At 43.5% G+C, this 21,972-nt stretch overlaps 1 protein-coding gene across 1 annotated transcript in view; it reads right to left on the bottom strand.

Moving 5' to 3' along the window:
- Positions 1 to 21,972, bottom strand: part of ELOVL6 (ELOVL fatty acid elongase 6) — a gene marked incomplete at both ends in the record, with an annotated part of 101,652 nt that overhangs the window by 51,001 nt on the left and 28,679 nt on the right. The window lies entirely within an intron of this gene.

The raw sequence follows: 21,972 nt of genomic DNA, 5'->3' as shown, positions 1-21,972 counted from the left end.
ATTGCAAAAGACGAAGCCTCAAGGAGTTCTACGTTTTCCCTACACTTCTGCTTACTTCCTTATATACAGCTCTCCTCGCCCTAGTGTTCAGGCTCAGCAACATAGCTTGTGGACAGTGACGGTCTTCCAGGGGCCACCTTCCTATCACAACCAACTGAAAGACCACTCCCAGGACCAGGATCACTAACACTTCCCTGTGAGGACAGGAAGGGCTCATGCAGTGAATGCGGTAGCATGCAAGAAACATATGGCTCTTGAGAAGGTGGCGCTGGGGGCATGACTCCCAGGCTTAATGGTTGCTGGGGGTGTTAATAGGTAGCAATTGTCTTTCATGGTGCAGAAGCTTATAAATTGCCTACTCAGGTAGCCCCTACCTCTAAGTAACCCCAATTAAACTCATTGGTTCACTAATGGGCTTGGCTCCATTGGCTTTCTGTGAGCTGCTGGTACCCCAGCTGGGATGAGAACAGGTGTCCTCACGTTGCCAAGGAGACAGATAATGCAGCTGCTACTCGATGTTCCTTGTGGCATTCCTAAACTAAAGGATCCACTTGTAACTTTTAGAAACCTAACTGTCAAACACCACTCCAAGGACAGACAACCCCTTTCTTCCTCACATCTGGGTTGCTGCGGTCTTCTGTTTTAGTCTACAAATACTTCTGGAAATGTAGCATCTTGCTAGCTCCTATCTGAGTGCTGGTTACACTGTGCTGGGTTAGAGGTCACTGACATGAGCCTTACAGAGCTTGTTATGGTGACTAGGAGAGACTGGTGTTATGCGATGGACAAATAAAAGTAACCCAACAATAAACTATTCATCAGCAAAGCACACAAGGTTCTGTATGTGATGTGAGAGGGCTTTAATGGGAGAATCAAAGTGTCTCGACAAGAAATGGCAAATACACTGGCGTCACAGAAGACACCTCAATGGAAGGAGGAGGTCCACGGAGAAGGGAATACATTCCAGAGAACCTGAAAACCAGAATTTGTGTTTATCAGGAGTTGAGAACAGGGGGGTGCAGTTGACACACAGTTCACAGTGTGCCAAAGTCCTCCTTTCTTAACCATGGCTCAGAGTAACAGTTCGGGATAACAACTGTCCTGAGCCCAACACCATCACAGATCAAGCACAGAAGACATGTTGGCATTGTCCTCACTTCAGTACAGGGGACCAACTACACAGCTATGGGCCCACGACTGATGAGTACAGTACATCCCCCTCCCCCAGCCAGAAACTGGGGTCGCTAAGTTTTATCTCAAGGCAGTTGTCACGCTTATATGTCCAGGTTGGTCTTTGAGGATGGGCATATTAATTAAGGAAAGAAGAAAATGAAATTATCTTTCATACAGGCTGTTTAAATTAGGCAGTGAAAAAACAATCAAGTTCCAGAACGGTCCCTGGAAGGGAACCCAGTATGTGTTTATCTGAGGACGAGGTTCATTTCTACCCCATCTGGAGACCTTGCCCGTCCGAATTCACTCTTCAGAGGCAGGCACATGTTCACAGCTGTGGCAGCTCAGGCGACTCTGAAGCCACCCACCTACCCCTTTGTCTATTTAGATGATCTTTTCATTAAGACTTGGGCATACATTTTTGGAGAGTAGAGCACACACATCAATTTTTTTTCTCCATGTTCTCCTGGACATAGACTTTCTCCCTCCTCTGTCTACTTTGTTCCATTGGGAATTCTTCTACAAGCAAAGGGAAAAAAATCTGTCATAAAATAAATGCCACTTTTCCTACCAAAAGGGTATTTGTGACTTAGAATTGGGTGTGCGTCCGGATTCATGTGGTGGTGCTCACATCTATACACATACATGTGTACGTGTACGTTCTGAGTCCAGAGACCAATGTTCCATGTGTTCCTCAGTTCCTCTCTACCTTATTTTTTGGAGCAGGGTTCCTCACTGAAAACCTGGAGTTTGATTTGGCTAGACTGACTGGCCAACGAGGGCTTGATCTTCCCCACTTTTCCCCCAGGACTAGGGATCCAAATTGAGTTCCTCAAGACATGTGGTGGCTACTTTATTGACAGCCATCCTTTCAGGCCCTGGGTTTACAATCGAGGCAGACGTTCGCTTTGCTAGACTAGACTTCCCCTGCCCCGTAAGGACCATGGCCTAGCTCTGCTCACCTTCTCCAGTCTGCTCTCAACATTCTCAACAGCTAACAAGCTGCGACAGACCTGGGGCCGCCCCCCTTGCAGGCTGTCTCGATCCCTTACTTGGTCGTAACCTATTTTGCAATCTCTACGTGATGGATGGTCGTGTCCTGTCATAAGCCTCCCCGGCAAGGAAACCTTCCATAACCCACCCTTTAGGCTGCTCCCTGCACCTTCAGGGCTGGCTCTGTCAGGTCTGCTTGGCACCCCCCACAATGTACGTGAGCCCCTGCGGGTAGCTGCATAACGCACTGCCACACCGACTCCCCTGAGTCCTCTTTCCACAGCTGGCTTTCAGCCCTTTGCTCTCTGGGTCACTTGTGACAAGGACAAGAGGACAGCCTCAGAACTGACTGTCTTTCACAGAAATGGAGCGACTAACATGGCTTTTCCATCATCCGGCCCCATCTCTTTCTGACTGTGCACACTGTTCAAACCCCACTCTCTCCGTAGTCACTCACACGGCTGCACCGAGTGACACAAGTTGTCTGAAGAAGTGACTAAACCGCAGTCGTCATCAAACCCTTTTCTAATGGTGGCACTAGGATCTCTTGGGAGTGCTGACCAAACGCCCTTTGTGTCACAGCCCAGTGGGTTGGCAGTCTGACACCAGAAAAGGGAAACTTGATAAGATTACAGAAGCTCTTTGCTTCTTATCTAATGTCCTCAGGGGCAAAAAGGCTCCTTCTTCATTCTGGTGTAAAGGAATTATTGATTATAAAATGAGTAGCTCTCCTGTCTCAATGGGATGTTTCCTGGTTGAACACCCTCCCCCCCCCAAATGCTGTGGCCCTCTACTGTGAACTGGTTTTGAAATATTTTCCATGTATTTTCTTCACAAGAAAAAGTTACCACATCCACAGACCACACCCACAGAGGTAAGCTTTCTGCCAGGCAGGTGGGTGGGAAATACAGGGGGCAGTTTGCACCTCCCATCGACCAAAGGACGTGATCCAGAGAATTCTATCCTCCCAAGGAACAATAATTTTTCTGTCATGCCCACAGTTTAGATTGTAGATGTGAGATCTTCAACTGTATGTTGTATCTTAAGACCTTACATTTTTCCTCTTTTTATTTAAAACTGCACAAACAATCTTTTATTGGGGCCAAGGGTTCATCGATCCTTCCTGGCCACCGTCTTCCTCATGGGGGCCAGCACGCTGCTCAGCTCTTCGAGCTTTCTCGTGCGCAGATGTGTGTGCCCACCCTGTTCTTAATGAACCTGAGTGTGCGCTTGTCCTTGGACACTTTGAACAACTCCACTGCTCACCGCTTGTAGGGTGGGAAGCCGCACACCTCCCAGATCTCATGTCCCGCATGGACTTGGTGAGGTGTCCTGTGTCTCGGCTCACTGCCTTTCTTTGTCACCTCGTATCCCTTGTTGAGGCTCACAGCCATGGGGCAGTGCAGGGCCACGGCAGCTGCTCTCCAATGGTGACCAGGACGGCAAGTCCTTACTTCTTCAACTATGTGCTTTTTCTTGATTTAGCATGCAGTAAAAATGCATCCTTCTTGCTTCAAACCAAGCTCGGAGCTTCTACAGTTTCTGCTATAGACGCTGTGAGGGTGTAGGAGCTTAAACTCACTGTCTCTTCCAGCCTGTGCTTAGTAGTGACAACGCGCTGGGCTTTGAAACTCAAAAGAACTCAATCGGTACATGTGCTTTTCTGAGACTATTAAACGGTATTCCTATTTTGTACTCCGGGACTTAAAAATGCATTATTTTTGTTAGCCGAAAATTATTATTATTATTTTTTTAAAGATAAAGTCCAATGCCGTGCAGATTACTGGTAACATTCACTGAGAGGATAACTGTGCAGCCAGTGTGGCAGCCTGGCCTTGTTCCCACTGAACTGTAACTGGGTGGATGGTGAGCGCAGAAGCCGAAGGTGTCTGATGTCTTATTGCAAAGCTGACCTTGCTCTGTCCCCAACGTCCCCCCATGTTTCTTCAGTTTCTGAGGTGTGGTGAACTTCATTCATCCCGGATATCCTGTCCCTTACCAACGTTTAGTGATATCACAGGGTATATGAAAATCTGCCCAGCTCCTTTAAGATACAGTTCTCAAATCTTCCTGATGCTGAGACCCTCTAATACAGTTCCTGTTGTTGTGACCCCAACCATAAAATTCTCACTGCTACTTCAGAAGTGTAATTTTGTTACAGTTACTGAGTTGTAACATAAATAAAATCTATGTTTCCCAATGGACTTAGGCAACCCCAAAAAGGTCACAACTCATAGATTGAGAACCATGGCTTCAAAAGAAATTACCACCCGAGAACCAGGGTTTGATTCCCAGTTCCCACATGATGACTCCAGTCTTAAATGGATCCGAGACCTTCTTCCAGCCTCTGTGGACACCAGACACAGTGGTTGCAGACATACATTCTGGCAACACACCCATGCACATAATAATAAGGAAAAAAACTTAAAATTAACAAATCTCAAAAAATAATGAAACTAGAATTGTCAGCTTTGTTTCTGTTTTAGACAGAATTTACAGATGCAACTTACTTCTCTATGTGAGCCTGCGAGACGTAGCGATTAAGCACTGAGGCTGTCAGTCTCTACAGAGGTCTACCTAAGGAAGCTGTGACAACACGATCGGAGGAATTAATCACGTAACAACCAGAAAGTCCAATTAACTCGTTCTCTCTTGATAATTGAATTGGTTCTTCCTCCTCAGGACAGATCATGGCATTTACCTAGCCAGATGAGTAACCAGACAGCATAATCACTGACTGCAGGCAGATTTTTTTATATCATTTAATTCCCCAGGACTGGGAGATTGGTTGGCTAGACACACCCCCCCCACACACACTGTAGTCCATTGATTTTTCAGTATAAACTATCATTTAATTATGAGCATAATATAAGTAATTAATTATACCAACACAAAATTTCTTTAAATTAATGGTTTTCTGACTATTTCTCATATGGATTCCCCACCTATTTCCTTCAGAGTGCAAAAAAATGACTTATCTCTTTCCAGGTTCCTTAAATCTAATAAGTTAGTAGCAATGCAGAGATGGGGTAGTTAAAAGTAACTCTAACTCCAGGGTATTCAATATTTCTGGCATGTACTCCCATGCCCACACACAGACTAGACACACTCAGACATATATAACTTTAAAAAAATTCTTTAAAGTGAAAAAGCTAATATCTCTCTATCATTGTCTTAGAGTTTCTATTACTGCAAGAAAACACCAAGACCAAGAATCAAGTTAAGAAGGAAAGATTTATTCAGCTCACACTTCCACATCGCAGTTCATTTCCAAAGGAAGTCAGGCTAGGAACTCAAGCAAGTCTGGAACCTTGAGGCAGGAGTTGATGCAGAGACCATGGAGGAGAGATGCTTTCTGGCCTGCTTCCCCTGGCTTGCTCTGCTTGCTCTCCTTTAGAACCCAGGACCACCAGCCCAGGGATGGTACCACCCACCATGGGCTGGGCCCTCCCCCACTGATTACTAATTAGGAAAATGCCTTACAGCTGGATCTCATGGAGGCATTTCTCCAAAAAGGCTACTTACTTCCTCTCTGATGACTCTAGCTTGTGTTCCAAGTTAACACAAAACCAGCCAGTACAACCACGTAGGAATGTAGGCTGATATTTAATTTTTGATGAGTACACGAAGAACATCAGAATTTGACATGGAATCATCATATATATATATATATATATATATATATATATATATATATATCAAATAAAAAACCCCTCTTCCCTGGTGCTGGGTGCTGACGGTGTCTCAGCACTTTCAGCTCCCATACACAAATTTTTTGGCTGGAGAGATGGCTCAGCCGTTAAAGGCTAGGCTCACAAGCAAAAATATAAAAATTATTTTAAATCATCTTATTATTTTATGTGCAGGAGCGTTTTGCCTGCATGCACGTGCGTGTACCATGTGCGTCTGCCTGTTTCTGGTGGAAGCTGGAAGAGGACAGATGCTTGGAACTGGAGTTACAGACAGTTGCGGTGGGCATACAGGTTGCCTGGAACTGGGGTTACAGATGCTTGTGGTGGATATACAGGTGCTGGGAACTGAATTTGGGTCTTCTCAACAAGCAGCAAATGCCCTTGTTCCTTCTCCCTTTCATTGTTTATCTTCATGGTTAACTCTTCCCTAAAAACTATGTCTGCTTCATGCCTCAAGTGCTCTGTTCCTTTGTGATTCTCTTGTTCTCCAGGGAGAACAGGAAATACTTCAGGGTTGGAAACATGCTCATACAACACAGACAAGCGACAGATTGATAATACCACCCAGGAGCTCCTGGCTCTCATGAGCCTCAGCCTAGGTGACAAAAATTTATATTTTTGTATAAAAAAAAAGATCACTGAAAATTGTAAGGCAGATTATATATTTATGAGCAACATTTAAAAATGATACTAGGAGATAAGAAAAGAGACTACAGCCACCACAGAAATTGGATGATTCTTGGGAAGTCTCTGGGCTGTTTCCCAAGCTTTATCTAACATTCTGCCAAGGCATAGTGAGAATTTCAAATGTGTTATATGCTTCCTGACTGCCCAAAGTCTCATCACATCTAAGTTACAGCTTCAACCCAGGGGATGGTGGCTGATCAGTTGCCTCTCCACCAAGAGATGTGTGAAACAGAAAACTTACCCTATGTAGAAAACAGGGAGCGGCACAGTTAGCTGTCTCTTGAAATGCAGACTTCCAGAGAAAGAACCCTGCATACATTTGGGTACTAAGAAAAGACCCGAGGAACATTCCACTATGGGAACGAGTTGACTGCCAACCCACTTACAACTTAAATAAATGGCACCAATGCCCCAGTAATTGAGATCACAAAGGTGCCCTAAGTATGTTTCCTCCACTAGAGATCTTCTGAAGGAAATATTCCTCTATTTTGTGGGGCAGGGTCTCTTGTAGTGAGCTTGCTCTCAAACCCACTGCATAGCTAAAGATGTTCTCGAACTCCTGATTCTCTAGAGGACGACTCTGAACTTCTGATGGCTCTGTCCCCACTTCCTGAGTGCTGGGATGACTTAATGGTCTAATGACAGAGATTTAATAGTGTACACACAACAAGCATGTGAAGTTTATCTAACTCAGAACTTCATGTAATCTAGGCAAATATAGACCAGCTCCAACTCTAACCTGCCTCTGAAGATTTCTGACACTTTACAGATCTTCCATTTTGTTAGTTCAGTTTCAAATATAACATTTGCATTCATGGGATGGCTTTAAAATTTTTGTTTATATAGAAATACTCACCCTAAAAAGGATTTTGCTTTATTTTTAGTTTTTTTCAAAAAGGAAAAAAGGATGAGAAGAGCAGCTCCATGTCAACATTTATCTAAGGGAAGAATCTGTGTTGCTTCCTACAAACTTCCTGAGAATCCACATTTCATGGGATTCCCTGTGGATATTCAGATGCACACTACAACCTTATCAATACTGCAATCAAAGAATCTGTCTTCCATCTTAAAAAAACCAACCACACATACAATAAGCGAGAGCGTAAGATGAGTCACTTTCGCACTACCATAATATAAGAGGAGTCATGAAGAAAAAAATTTAAACCAAGGAACTAACAAAGCAATCTGATGACACAATGTTGATTCTGTTACCGGGTAGTGGTTTGAATGTGCTTGGCCCAGGGAATGGCACTATTAGGAGGTGTGGCCTTGTTGGAGGAAGGGTGTCATTGTCTGGGTGAGCTTTGAGACCTTCCTCCTAGCTGCCTGGAAGACAACCTTCTTCTGTTTCTATTCAGAACAAGATCTAGAACTCTTGCACCATGGCTGCCTGGATGCTGCCATGTTCCTGCCTTGATGATTATGGACTGAACCTGTGAACCTGTAAGCCAGCCCCAGTTAAATGTTGTCCTTATAAGAGTTGCCTTGGTCATGGTGTCTCTTTACAGTAATGGAAACTCTAACTAAGACACGTGGGAACATTTTCTAGGGCACAATAGATAAGAGTAATTCTTGTCATCATCTGTTTCTGTAGGAACTGTCCACAGAAGCAGGTATGCCTGCATTTTATGTAGATACTCTCAAAGGAATGGAGACCTACGGGGAACAGCTATAAATACTTCACGCAGAAAGGCTCTCTTGTATTCTAAACTGAAATATTTGGCTCAATGCTTAAGAACTTAATTATATAGAATAATAAATTGGTATAAAGGTCTTGACTGACCACCACCTTTCCAATTCTTTGATGAGTAAGAGCACTTCCCAGGAACGCAGTTTTCCCTAGCTGAACATGGCCAGCTGTCAGTGTGCTTGGTGACTCACACGAAGCCCTACCTCAGCACTCCTCCTATTTGCATAAAGGATGTGATGAAGACACAATAAACTTGGATGGAGGAAGTTCTTCACTCCCTAGAGTACTAAACAAGGGGGACCATCACCACTCAAAAGACCATTCATTACCCACTGTGGTTTTCTGTTTTTTTTTTTTTCTTTTGGGGGAGGTCATTCAACATGACATAACCTGAGAATAAATCTCAACTGAGGAAAATACCTCCATCCACTTATTAACTTGATGTTTAATATGGGTGGGCCTAATCCAGTGTGGGTGGTACCAACCCTGGGCAGGTGGTTCTGGGGCTCTGTAACAAAGCAGGCCAGTAAGTAGTGTTCCTCCTTGGTCTTTCTGTTCCTGCCTCCAAGTTACCGCCTTGAGTCCCTGCCCTGGCTTCTCTTCGGGAAGGATTGTAATCAGATAGTGTGAGTCAAAACACACCATTTCTTCCCTAGTTATTTGTGATCAAGGTGTTTACCACTAATAGAATTACCAATTCTTTCAACAGACTCTGCTTTGAAAAGCTGAACTAATTATAAATGGAGTAATTGTATCACTGTGAATAGGAAGCCTGCCAAAAAACACCCGGTTAAAGACATAGGCCAGCACTTGAGAAGCTTTAAATGACAAAAGCCATGGACTGCTGAAAGCCTTTCTTCCTGTCCTGTCATGATCTAAAAACTGCCTTTCTCAGCACAAGCTCAGAGAAGTGTGTGATGGCCTTGACAGGACTTTAGAAGGCTGGTACTCAGCAAACTGTAATGTAGCCACAGCGAGGGTGGCTGGATGGTCTAGGATGAAGGTAAATTATCTTTTTGATGGTGGTGAACAGGACAGGCTGACTCCAGTACAGGGATGAATCAAGGGAGGGACAGGCTGTGTGAAAGGAACCAGGACCCAGCTCCTGGCTAACTGGACTGGCAGAAATCAAGGAGAACCAGCTTAACCAGTGTCCTGGGGCAATTCTCACCAGTCCCATACTCTTTCAACCTCTAATCCATAGGATGAGACACCCAAATGCACTAGATACCCAGGCAGGAGGCTGCTGGCTAGTAGTGCTCTCCTTGGGAAATGGCTTAACCAAGACCAGTTGGCTTTTGAGGAGTTGGAGACTAGTCTATCCAAATTGAGCGGCAAATCAGCACAATGCTGGAATGGCACACAATCCTTATTAAATATGGGATGTGGCTTTAGGAATAAAAACAGGCATGGGTTTGAATTCTTTCCAGACCTCACATCTTAATCACTGACCTTGGAGGATTTGTCTAAAACAGAGATGATACCTCAGACTTGTCAAGGTTGTGAGAAGTGGAGCGATCGAAAGGGGGAGACTGACAAATAGGCTGGCTGCTTGCTCTCAGGGTATTTTGAAGTGGCTATTAATTTCCTCTTACCGCTCCCCTTCCTAAGAGGTAAGCCGCCTGTGTGAATGGTGTAAGCAAGGCAGAATTAATTGATACATGAACTGAGCAAGGCAGAAGTAATTGATACACGAACTGAGCTCTTCACAGGCAGTTTGGGATTCTTTGCATCAATCGACCTAGACTTGTTCAAAGTGGTTTCCAATCCAATCGATGTATGAATGCACTGATCACAGTGAAAGGAAGCCATTCGTTTGTGTATCGATTACTTCTGGTGGGCTTGCATTTATGTGCCAATATTCCCTCGCACTGTGGCAGGCATCTTTAGCTCATATGACTCCATCAGCAGCTTTCCGGAGTGATTTATCAATAGTTCATAAGAGAAAAAAAATCCTCTGGTTCATACTTTTCAAACAAAAGTGACTTACAATTTTTTCTATTATTCTATGTGTCTGGGTTGTCTGCCTAACTGATTAGATGACAACAACCAATCCCCTAGAACTGGAATTATATACAGACAGTTGTGGTTGCTGGGAATTGAACCCTGCTCCTCTAGAAGAGCAGCCAGTTCTCTTAACCACTAAGCCACCTCTCCAGGAATTGATATTTAACAGAATATTTAAAATTTATGTTTTGATATTGTTTAAATTATTTTGGATCCTCTCTTGCATTATTTGGTGAGTGTGTGTGTGCGCGCACATGCATGTGTGTAGGACAAAGGACGGCCTTAGGTGTCATTCCTCAAAAGGTGTCCCCTTTATTTTTTGAGATAATCTCTCACTGGCTGACACTCCCTGATTAAGCTCTATGTCTATGAGTTCCAGAAACCCTCCCATCTCTTCATCTCCTCTTCCATGGTGCTGGAATTACACGCATGTGCCACCATTCCCAGCGTCTTTTATATGGGATCTATCACAATGCCCTGGTGCTGGCCAAGCAAGTACTTGACCTACCAAGCTATCTCCCCAGTCCTGAATGTCTGTCTGTCTTTATGGCCTAAGTTCCCGATGGCTGGAGCCTGGGAAGTAGTCTAGTATCACTGATGCATTAAGAAGCCACCAACCAATAAGATCAGCCTTGGGGTGTGACCACTACGGTAGATACTCGTGGGTGTATTGAGCCCGTGTGTAATTATTACCAAAGGGATCACAACTAATTAGAGCAGCCGTGGAATGGTTTTACATGCTGACTCATTACGAGTCAGCACTCAGTGTCAGAAGAGAACGGGCTTGCAAGAGCATGGATGGTTATTACTAAACAAACAAACCTTTTCCCTTCTGAGATAACACTACATTTATTTTATGGAACAAGAGATCTTGCATTTGCTTGTTTTTTTTTTTTTTTTTAAATTTCTTGATGCCCTTTATTATTACTGTATGTCTGTCTAAATACGAGTCTAAGTGCGTGTGGGTGTCCACCATGGCGTGTGTGGAAATGAGGAGAAATTCTGGAAGCTGGCTCTTTCCCTGGTAGGTTCCAGGGATCAAACTGAAGGAGGCTTGCACAGCAGGTGCGTTTACCTGCCCAAACCCCTGGCAGCCAGAGATCTTCCTTTTAATTCCCCGCTCGGCCTCTCGCTAGCTATGCTTTGGAGGAACTGTTTAGTCTTCCGCTTTCTTTCAGTGTCCTCGTCAGTGAAGAGATCTGAAAAATGCCTTCTTGTCAGCAACAACTACTGTTCAGGTTAACTCACCCAGCGGGCTGCCCAGGACACAGTTCGCTATCAGCCAAGGCTGCAGGGGCTGTGATGGTTTCTACACAAGACGTCCTCACATCTTTGGTGAGAGAAAGGAGTATGATATTCCCATGAGAAGTGTCCAACTCTAAATGACGCTACTGGCTGACACGGGGTCTCCTACCCTCCCTCTCTTCCACCCTCCGAGTACTTCCAAAGGCTAGTTCTAGCTAGGCTGTCCTATAAGAAACCATTTCCAGGTGAAATGTGGCTACATAGGCCTATAATCTTAGCACACAGGGGGATAACTCAGAGAAATCCCAGGTTCAAGGCAGATGGGGCTACTGAACAATTCCCCCAGGACCTGTTCTGACAAGAAACTTGCCTCCTCCTTTCCACCCCTTCGACACCACCTTATCGATCCATTAACAGTGAGAGAGCCACTGAGGGAAACCCATGTCATATAGGATTTTATGCCTTAGCTTCCTGGCATATCTTAGCTGCTATTGTTAACAGCTGTGCCTATAAAACTTGTATTTATCTGCACCAGACCTCTCCGACACCTTTCTCTCATTTTCCAAAGAGCATGGGTTCTCTCAGACAGCGAAAGACAGCATTGAGGTAAAACACCAGAAAGCCACGTCTCACCTTCCTGCCAGGCCATGCCACCCAACCCCAAAGTGCCCTGCATTTTGGAGGTGACTGAACTCAGGAAGCCAGCATGCCGTTTGTTTAAGTTAGAATTTACATGTGGCCTAGGCTGGGTCCTGCTTGAGATGCTGCAGGTTCTGCTGCGCTGCCGCAGCTGCACCTGTAAGGAAGGCTGGGGCTACTGGGTCGCCCCAGTCTGACTGTGTGTGAGAGCATGGGACCCCTCCAGCACACCTTTGTGCATACTTTAGACAGCTAAAAATATTCCAGAGCGCTATAGTTGACAGAGGGGCCTCTCTGTTCTCTCCTAGAAACGTTACTTCAAAAGGAACATTGGACTCTTCCCAAAACTTGACTGTTTGAAATGTCCGAAATTAACCTTTTTTACAAAGTGGGGATGTGCGACCCCTGGTCAACTGGTGTTTGAATGCTCACGTGCTCAGAAATAAGTACACAGCCTCGCGTTCCCTCGTCCCATGCTGCTGGTAGAAATCAGCAAGTGATAGACGGAAGGAAGGAACTTCGAACAGAACACAGGCCAGGAGAGCTTTCTGCATAACACTAAAGCTTCCCCAGTTCAACAGCAAGGGAGAGAAAGGAGTTGCATGGTAAGACTATAGCAAGCACAGAGCCTATCAGGACGCTTTATACCCGATTCTGGCTTTAATTGCTTTTCCTTCTTTGTTTGTTTGCTTGTATGTTGTTTTGATACAGTGTGGCTATTCAGGAACTAGCTCTACAGACCAGGCAGACCTCAATCTCAGAGTACTGGATTCAAGGTGTGGACCACCACCTCTCAGTGGGACTTAAGTTTCTTGCTGAAAGTATTTACAATAACACCATTTGCCTCTTAGATATCTTGAGACTTTGTTTTGTTTGATTTTAGGTGTTTTGAGATAGGAAGTCTGGCTCCTGTCTAGCCCAGGTTGCCCTAGAATGCCCACGGTTCATCAGGCAGGCCTCAACTTGAGGTGACTACACCCTGCTCTTCCTCTCAAATGCTGAGACTTGGGGCATGTACCTCTACACCCAACTCTTTTTAAGAGCTTCCAACTTTAACACAGTGTGACCATTTACTAGCTAATTATTAAACTGTGGGCGGAAAGCCTCCGTTGATCGTGGGACAAATTGAGATATTTTCTGCTACAGAGGATGAGAAACTCAGCCACTGATAAAAATCAAGAGTGGTCAGGTGTGCTACACAATAAAGAAGGAAAGGCTCCATCCTTAACTAAGTAAATAAATAAACTCTTAAGATTGATAAACTATAAACTGACACATCCTCATGTAAATCACATTTTAAAGTAGTTTTTAAATGTCATGTTCTCATTCAAATCAGCAATATTATTCAAGTCTATAAAAAGTTTAAGATTTCGTTTAGTAAGTTATATATTTTTAAATGTTAATACTTGAAATGTTACGACCTTAAAGTTTTCAAGAATTTAAATCTGGCTTCACAGCGTAGAGCAGAGCTTAGAGATCTTTGTTAAAAGCAAGGTCCTCCAGAGCCTCACAGTCATTCCTGAAATAACTCTCAGAGGGAATAGTGGGCTTTTCTTACTGTGGACCTTCTCACTGCAAACGTAAGCGGCTTTCAGAGGCTCTGCTGGCCGTGCTGACCTAATAGCATTCTTGACCTCACCCATAAGGGAACAGAAATGGATTTTTCTCCCCACTTTTCTAGCCAAGTGCAGGCTTTAATACAAGTCTAATAAAAATAACAATTGCAATCTCACCCCTTGGCAAGTTGAGGCAGGAGGATGAGGGGCGAGGACAGCCTGGGCTAACTGAAGCTAACCCAAAAGCAACAAAAAGCACCAGACTGAGGTGGATCACTAGTAACTTCTAAATGCCAACTGTAAGGTGTCATCTAACTCATCCCAAAACTAGTTTTTAAATCTCTTCCATCAAATTCCAGTGGGTCCCACTGAGACTGAGAAGGGAGCCCGGCACCATAGGAAAAGGAAGTACAGGCCTGCGGACTGAACACATGGCTGGCCCTCTCATAATCCTGCCTCCAGGCCACTCACTGGATAGACTCTCCCTCTGACCAGAAACCAAAACACACAATTCCACCTTTATGTCACTTCTTGATAGCTGTTCAGTCAGAGCAAATGAGAAATGTGACCTACACACCAGGTCACAAAGGTCGTCTGGTGCGGGTCACCTCTGCCATGGACTTTGTGTATATTCCATACATTCACAGAGAAGAAATGCTACGCTTGCTGCAAAGCCAGAGAAAAACATGGAAGCATGGATAAGAGTAAGAACTTTCTAGAGAGAGAGCAGACAATGCCCTGGGACAATTATTTATTCTGTGACGGAGGCCCCATATTCCTTGAGACCATCCCTTTCTTGAACATCACTGTGAACATTATTTAGTTGAAGCATGTTAAACATGTCATATTCTTGCTTAGGTCCTGCAAAATCTTATTTTTAGCCAATATTGGGTACAACTGGTAATATATAATTAAAAAATAGAAGTTTGAAGTACACATTTGCCATATAGGAAAAACAAAACAAACAAAAAACCCTTTCACTTAAAACTTTCAGGTTACCAGTTATTATGTTGGTTTTTCTAGACTGAAATCATGACCATGACTTTAAACATCTTTTCACGTTTACATACATTCATACAATTGTGATTAACAAGTTATCTCACTAAAGGCTGGGCGAGAGGTAACTCACCTAGTCTATAGCCGAACACATATAAATCAGAAAACTGTTTGTTCTTGTGCCCCCCCCAATAGACCAAATGCAACTCCATCCTTCTGCCAAGTGAGTATTCCACAGATTAAAGTTGGTGTCACAAACTTAGCAATTCTTACCACAAATGTCAGGGTTTAGTTATGCTACTGGGTTTTGCTGTAATGCTTATTTTTACTCTAACCCAATTCCATTCCTTCCAGATAGAAGAGTCCCAAATTATCTACCTCATCTATCCACAGCCTGATGCACAGACAGCTCCGTATGCCATGCCAGAACAGATGTACATGCAAGGGTGCCAAAGCAATCACGTAAATGTCTACACACATAAACAGGTTCCCCATTTCTATATTTCTTTAATAACTGGTTCTCATCTCATACCCTAAGATCATCCTTTGAAGAATCTGGTCTTGGTGGCTGGAAAACCTTCCAGGGAAATTTCCAGGTAAGAAGCACAAATTGCTGTTCTAAATAGTGGTTGTTACAAAGAGCTTAGGAATAAGAAAGTTGTTATTAGAAAGTTGTCTGGCTGGTGAGATGGCTCAGCGGGTAAAGGTGCTTGCTGCCAAGAGTGAAGACCTGAGTTCAATTCCTAGCACCCACGTGGTGAAAAGACAGAACTAATCCTAGCAAATTGTCCTCTGCCCTCCACACATACTTGGGGGCACGTGTGTGCACAAATAAAAAAACATACAAGATTTTTCAAAAAGCTGTTGTACAAACACGCCCTTAAAATAGCACCTTAGCAGACAGGATTCCAATTAGAGCTGCCTTGCTCTGAATGCCGATTCAAAGCAAAAAAGGCAGAATTAAAATAGAGGCACACTCAGGAATCAGAGACAGGAGCATCGAAGTCCCAGGCTAGCAGAGGCTACAGGGCAAGTCTATCTCTTTCAAAACACAAAGAGTGGGGCAGGGGGCACCCCCAAAGCTGTGAGATAGCAAGGCTGATGAGGAGTGGCCACCCTGACCAAACAAGGACCAGGCGGTCATAATGACCACGGGGCTGGGTAAGATATAATAAAACATTGATGATGTTAAAAGATCTTCTGGAATGGGAGGTTTTGAGCGACAGATTAGATAACAAATGGTCTACAATTAGAAAGTGATTCTTCTCAAAGGGTACCGTAATGAACACTGAGGGCTTCCCCAAGGATATTCCTTGCTTGACTGGAAGTCGGCCTTCATCTACCTGCTAGTCCAAGGACTTTAGCAGAAACTCAGGGCTCAGTGGTAAGAGAACACATGCTTCTTCAGGACTGAGCAGTTTACATCCAGGGGGAAAGTTACTCTTTGTAAGCAAATCATTTAGGAGTTCCTTGGCTAACAAAATAAATAAGATTAATCAATGTCTGCCACACAACAAAAAGAAAATCACATTTTGGGGTTTTGTTGTTTTAAATAATAGAATTAGATGCACAGATTAAGAAAAAGAAACATGTTTCTGAGAATGGAAGTGAGCTAGGAGGGCAAGGCCAGGTGTGACCTTGAAAGTCCTGATCATTTATATACACAGTGCCTGCCTCCTTCTCTCTGCTCTCTCAACCCAGGCAGGGGGCTGAGACTATGTCACATGCAGGTAGGAGGTGTTCCCAGTCTTTCTGCCTGCCTTCTTTCTTAATGGTAATCTGGATGCCCCTCTTTCCAAGCCCTAGTCTCCTGCCACAGCAAGACAGAGCAGAATCCACTTATGATTCAGACGTGAGTGTCTCAGCTAACTCCACTAGGGCCTCCAGAGCGCCAAGAATCAATCAGAGTCACCTAAGGCTACAATGGTCTTCCATCTGTCACGCAGGGGCGGGACTGGAGTACACCCTCTGAAGGGAAGGACCTCACCTACAGCAATTCTTCATCCCTGTAGGGGTAAAGCACCCAAGGCCCTGTGCCCATCAAAAGGGCATCTAAGGACCGTGCATCCTTTCCTGAGCCAGGACTCAGGACAATTCTCATGTCACTTGGATTCACCTCCGCGCACACACTCATGGTTCTAGAAGGGCTCTCTTCCTGTAAAACAGCATCTCCCTCTCAGTATCAGCTGCATCAGTGATGAAGACACAGCACCCACTGTCACCCACAACAACCAGGTGACTACTTTTCGGACGCTGGCAAACCCAGCATTCTCCGTGTTGGTACAGAAAAAAATTTTAGGATGAGCCAAAGATGAAGCAGACGTGGAATTTATTAAATGAGATTTTAATAGAGATGCAAAGCACAAAAGTTCAGAGAAAAAGAGGGGGGCAGGGGGAGAGAGAAAGGGGGGTTCAGAGAAATGGCTCAGTGGTTAAGAACACTGACTGTTCTTCCAGAGGTCCTTAGTTCGAATCCCAGCAACCACATGGTGGATCACAACCATCTGTGATGAGATCCGATGCTCTCTTCTGGTGTTTCTTAAGACAGTGACAGTGTACTCACATACATGTGACAGTGTACTCATATATAAATAAATAAATAAATCTTTAAAGAGAGAAAGAAACATTCAGGAAGAATGGGCTTCTCATAGGAGTCACTAATAAATTTTTAAAAAGTAAACATAATTATTCTGCAGCAACTACGACTCTTCTGCTGGTAAGTGGCTAAATTTGTTTGTGGCTAATAAAAGCCATAGAAAAACTAACAGAAGATGTCTTTTTCTCAGCCACTTACTGACTGGTAACAGCTGAGAGAACTTAGCCAATTATCCTGTAAACCTATCTCTGGATGTAGAAGTATAAATGAAGGTTGGAGGTTGCTTTTGAACTCGGTCCACCTTGGGTTTTTTTTTTTTTTTTTTTTTTTGACAGGATCTACCACAGAACTTGGGACTCCAGACTCAACTTCTGGGCTGGGCTGGCTAGCCAGTGAGCCTGCTGGTACACTTAATCTCAGGCACTCACAATTGTGTGAGGCACTTTACTGACTCAGTCATCTCCCTAAGCCCTAAGGCAGAAATAGATAAGAAAAGGCCAGTTAATACTTTGAGGTCCCTAAGCAAGGCCATGACCTAGCAAAGAACAGATATGAAGAAGGCAAGACTCTACCCACCGTTAATTCACCTCCACCTGTACTTAGTTTCTTCATAGCTTACTGCTCAAAACAGGAGGGTCTAAAAAGTTCAAGTTCAATATTTAGAATACGAGGCAAGACTACTTAGCACTATTCTATTTTGTGCAGCATGTGCTAAGTGATAGCACACAATAATTGGAGAGAAGTAAAAGAAATCACTGAAATGTTTAAGATATTTGTCTTCCTTTAAGGCAGTGGGTTCTTAGTCTTCCTAATGATGCTAAACTGTAATACAGTTCTTTATTTGGTTGCTACTTCAGAACTGTAATTTTGCTACTGTTATGAGTTGTAAAGTAAATATCTGATATGCAGGATATCTGAGATGTGACCTTTGAGAAGGCGTCATGACCCACAGGTTGAGAACACCGCTCTAAGGCCAAACAGAAACAACAAACAGGAGTCACTATAGATCTATTTTGAACACCAACTTCCTCAAAGAATCAGAGTTCCTGGGGCAGACAGCAAAACCTGGAGAGCATTACACATGCTGAAACAGATAAAATACTTTGTTTCATTATACTAAGTAAATCGTTACAAGCATGGGAATTAGGAAACAAACATTTCTAAAGTTGAAAGTATACTGGAGAATGATTTTTCTAGGAAGGGAAATTTTTCCTATTCCTAGAAAGTACACTTAAATGGTAATTAATGTGTAGTTACTTTGTACTAAACACAAAGGTAAAGCAAAGTTTGTGGGTATAAGAGGTGGAGGTTTGAATAAAAATGGCCCACCAGGGTTCAGGTCTGAGTACATGGTTATCAGTTGATGGAACTGTTTGGGAAGCATTAGGAGGTGTGGCCTTGTTGGAGGAGGTGTGTCACTGAGTTGAGGTTTCAAAAGCCATGCCCACTTTCTCTGCCCCATACTGTGGATCAAGATGTAAGTTATCACCTACTGCTTCCAGCACTATGCCTGCCTGCTGCTTGCCAAGATGAACATGAACTCTTTCTGCAACAGCAAGCCCCAAATTAAATGTTTTCTAAGTTGCCTTCCTCATAGTGTTTTGTCACCAAGTTGGGAGAAAGAAAAAACAAAAACAGAGTATCCAGTCACTTAACTAAGTCTAAATGTCTCACTCAAAAAGACTGCTAATTTTCTTGCACTTAGAGTCAATTAAGTGCACTAACCTTATATGTTATTTGCAAGGCAATCATAGTATACATCCATGTTCCACGTTCTATCATGGACTAGTTCATCTTCTCATGTCATTACATGTTGCCCATCAGCACAGTGGCTACCGTGGGTCATCTTATTCTGAATCTGCACCACTCTTTTGAATTATCACACACAACAAATTAACTATGCATGACCTGAAACTATTTTTGCCAGCATGGGACCAAGCTATATTTTTCTTCAAACACTCTAGTTTACTAAGATAGGAACAGCTCTTTGACAAAGAAAAACGTCATCCTTATCAAGGTTAAGAACCAGAGGAAAGGTCAGAACCATCCTCAAAAAGCAACAAGGAAGTTGGAAAATCTGACTCATCATGACTCACAGTTTTAGCCTGTTTTAATATCGAACATACTCAGCACCGAATTTTTTTTTTTAATCTACTCTGATCACTTTGGGAAATACTTGGGAAATCTGGGGTATCTTTTCTCTTTTAGCCGTAAAATTAAAAGTCATTATGTGTATAAGAAGAACAGCAAGAATACTGGAATGCTGAACAGCTGCTAAGGAGAATTTAAATGCTGCTGGGGAGATGGCTCGAGTTGGTGAAGTGCTCGCCAGCATGAGAAGCTGAGTTCAAGTCCCCACCACCTATGTGAAGGCCAGGCCCAGTTGCCTGTAACCCCAACACTGACCAGCCTAGCTAAATCAATGAGCTCTCAGTTCAGAAACCCTGTCTCAAAGAATAAAATGGAGCCTCACCAAGTAAGATACTGTCTTAGTCAGGATATCTATTCCTGCACAAACATCCTGACCAAGAAGCAAGTTGGGGAGGAAGGGGTTTATTCAGCTCACACTTCCACATTGCTGTTCATCACCAAAGGAAGTCAGGACTGGAACTCAAGCAGGTCAGGAAGCAGGAGCTGATGCAGCGGCCATGGAGGGATGTTGCTTACTGACTTGCTCAGCTTTCTTTCTTATAGAATCCAGGACCACCAGCCCAGGGATGGCACCACCCACAAGGGGCTGGGCCCTCCCCCCCCCCCCCCCCCTTGATCACTACTTGAGAAAATGCCTTACAGCTGGATCTCATGGAGGCATTTCCTCAACTGAGGCTCCTTTCTGTGTGATAGCTCAAGCTTGTGTCAAGCTGATACATAACCAGCCAGCACAGATACCCAATGTCAATTTCTGGCCTCTACACTTGTACACACACCCAGACCTAACCCCCCCTCCCACATATCTATGCCATTATGTAGTTAGCAAACTTCCATAAAGAACTCACCACATGCTCATCACTAGGACATAGCTGGGTAATTAAGAAACAGTTTCTTCATGGAATTGATGCTATAAGGTGATGATCAGCCAATGAAACATGAGAGGAGAATAAAAATAATGTGACTTGCTTCATTATAGTTGAAGAAATTAGCTTGCCAGTTTTAATTAGTAAGTTTAAATTTTTTTTACTACAAAAACTCCACATAATTTTAAATCAAAAAGTAATAGTGTAAAATAAAAACTCGCCTCACTTTTCTCTCAATTCCATCCCTCCGATTTGCACATTACTTGTGTGTATTAATAGATAAATGTTCAGATGCAAAACCACGACAAATCACTGTGAATCTTGGCATCTGCTACACACCCTGACATATTTCTGAAATCCTTCTTACCAACACTTGAGACTGGTATTTTTAGCAAGTCGAAAACCCAAAAAGCCCTTGAAAAAGTGAAGGAGTTCACACTTCCACCAACAGCATTTTCCTGAAACACTGAGATTGCTCAGAAATTTCAGTGTCTAAAGACCTAAAATAACTGTGATTTTATTTCTTCAGTTATGAGTGTAGCTAAGCACCTCTTTTTTTTTTTTTTAAATAGGTCTGTTGCAAAAAAAAATTACTAAGGAACATTCTCTTTTATGCGATGTTTCTATACAGGCCTTTGTTACCTATCTTTTTCTTATGAATTTTCAAAACCTCTTAGCATTATAGGTACCTTGTAAGAAAAAAAAAAAAAACCCTGAAGTTTGATGTTAAAAAATATCCAAGGATGAATCAGTCATTACACACACATGCACACACCCAAGACACAGGTGCTTGCAAACACTGGCAATGCCTAGTCTTCAAAACTTAACTGTGATTCCTGAGGATCTTTCCTCAACCCTACCTGCACTCCTCACTTTTTACAGTTATATAGTATTCCGTGGCTTGGTGCGTCATCCTTTCTCAGGACTTACCCTGTAACACCACGGTGCAATAAATTCTCTCACACCCACATCTTTCTAGACATATGGGTATGGGTGGGCCCAGTGGGCAGATAATACCAGAAGTTTCCTAAAGAAGGCTACAGCTATCACATGATTGCCTGATGCACCACACTTCCAACATGCTGATACTCATCAAGCCTACAACTAACCTTTCCAAGTGTTTAATAAACTGGTCTGCAGCCTCTTCTCCGGCCTGACCCTCACTCATTCTCACCAACATGTGTCTGTCTTCAGACACACCAGAAGAGGGCATCAGATCTCATTGTAAATGGTTGTGAGCCACCAAGTGGTTGCTGTGCTTTGAACTCAGGACCTCTGGAAGAGCAGTCAGTGCTCTTAACCACTAAGCCATCTCTCCAGCCCTCAACGTGTATCTTTACCTTAATATGAAAAACCCTGAGAAACCACATCTCCCTCCCAACTCCCCTCCCCCTTCCCATATAGCCCTCCCTACTAACACACCAACAGCCACAGCAGATGTATAAACTACAAATCAGGGCGTCATGTTCGTACTACTGGTCTACCTCTTGCTACTGAAAGCTTCATGAAACCAAAAGATCAGTAACCTGCATTGCTCTACTATGTTAGAATCTCCTCTAACATCAACTTCACAACATTCAGATTTCTATACCTAGCGTAGAGAGCTACCCTCCAGCCTATAACAACACTGAAAACCAAGCTATTTTCAGGTATGCTGTTACAAGCTGCACCACTTTTTGACTCC

Source organism: Micromys minutus (assembly GCF_963924665.1).
Source record: "Micromys minutus genome assembly, chromosome: 4".
Taxonomy (NCBI): Eukaryota; Metazoa; Chordata; class Mammalia; order Rodentia; family Muridae; genus Micromys; species Micromys minutus.
This window is presented reverse-complemented; position numbering and strand designations above follow the sequence as displayed.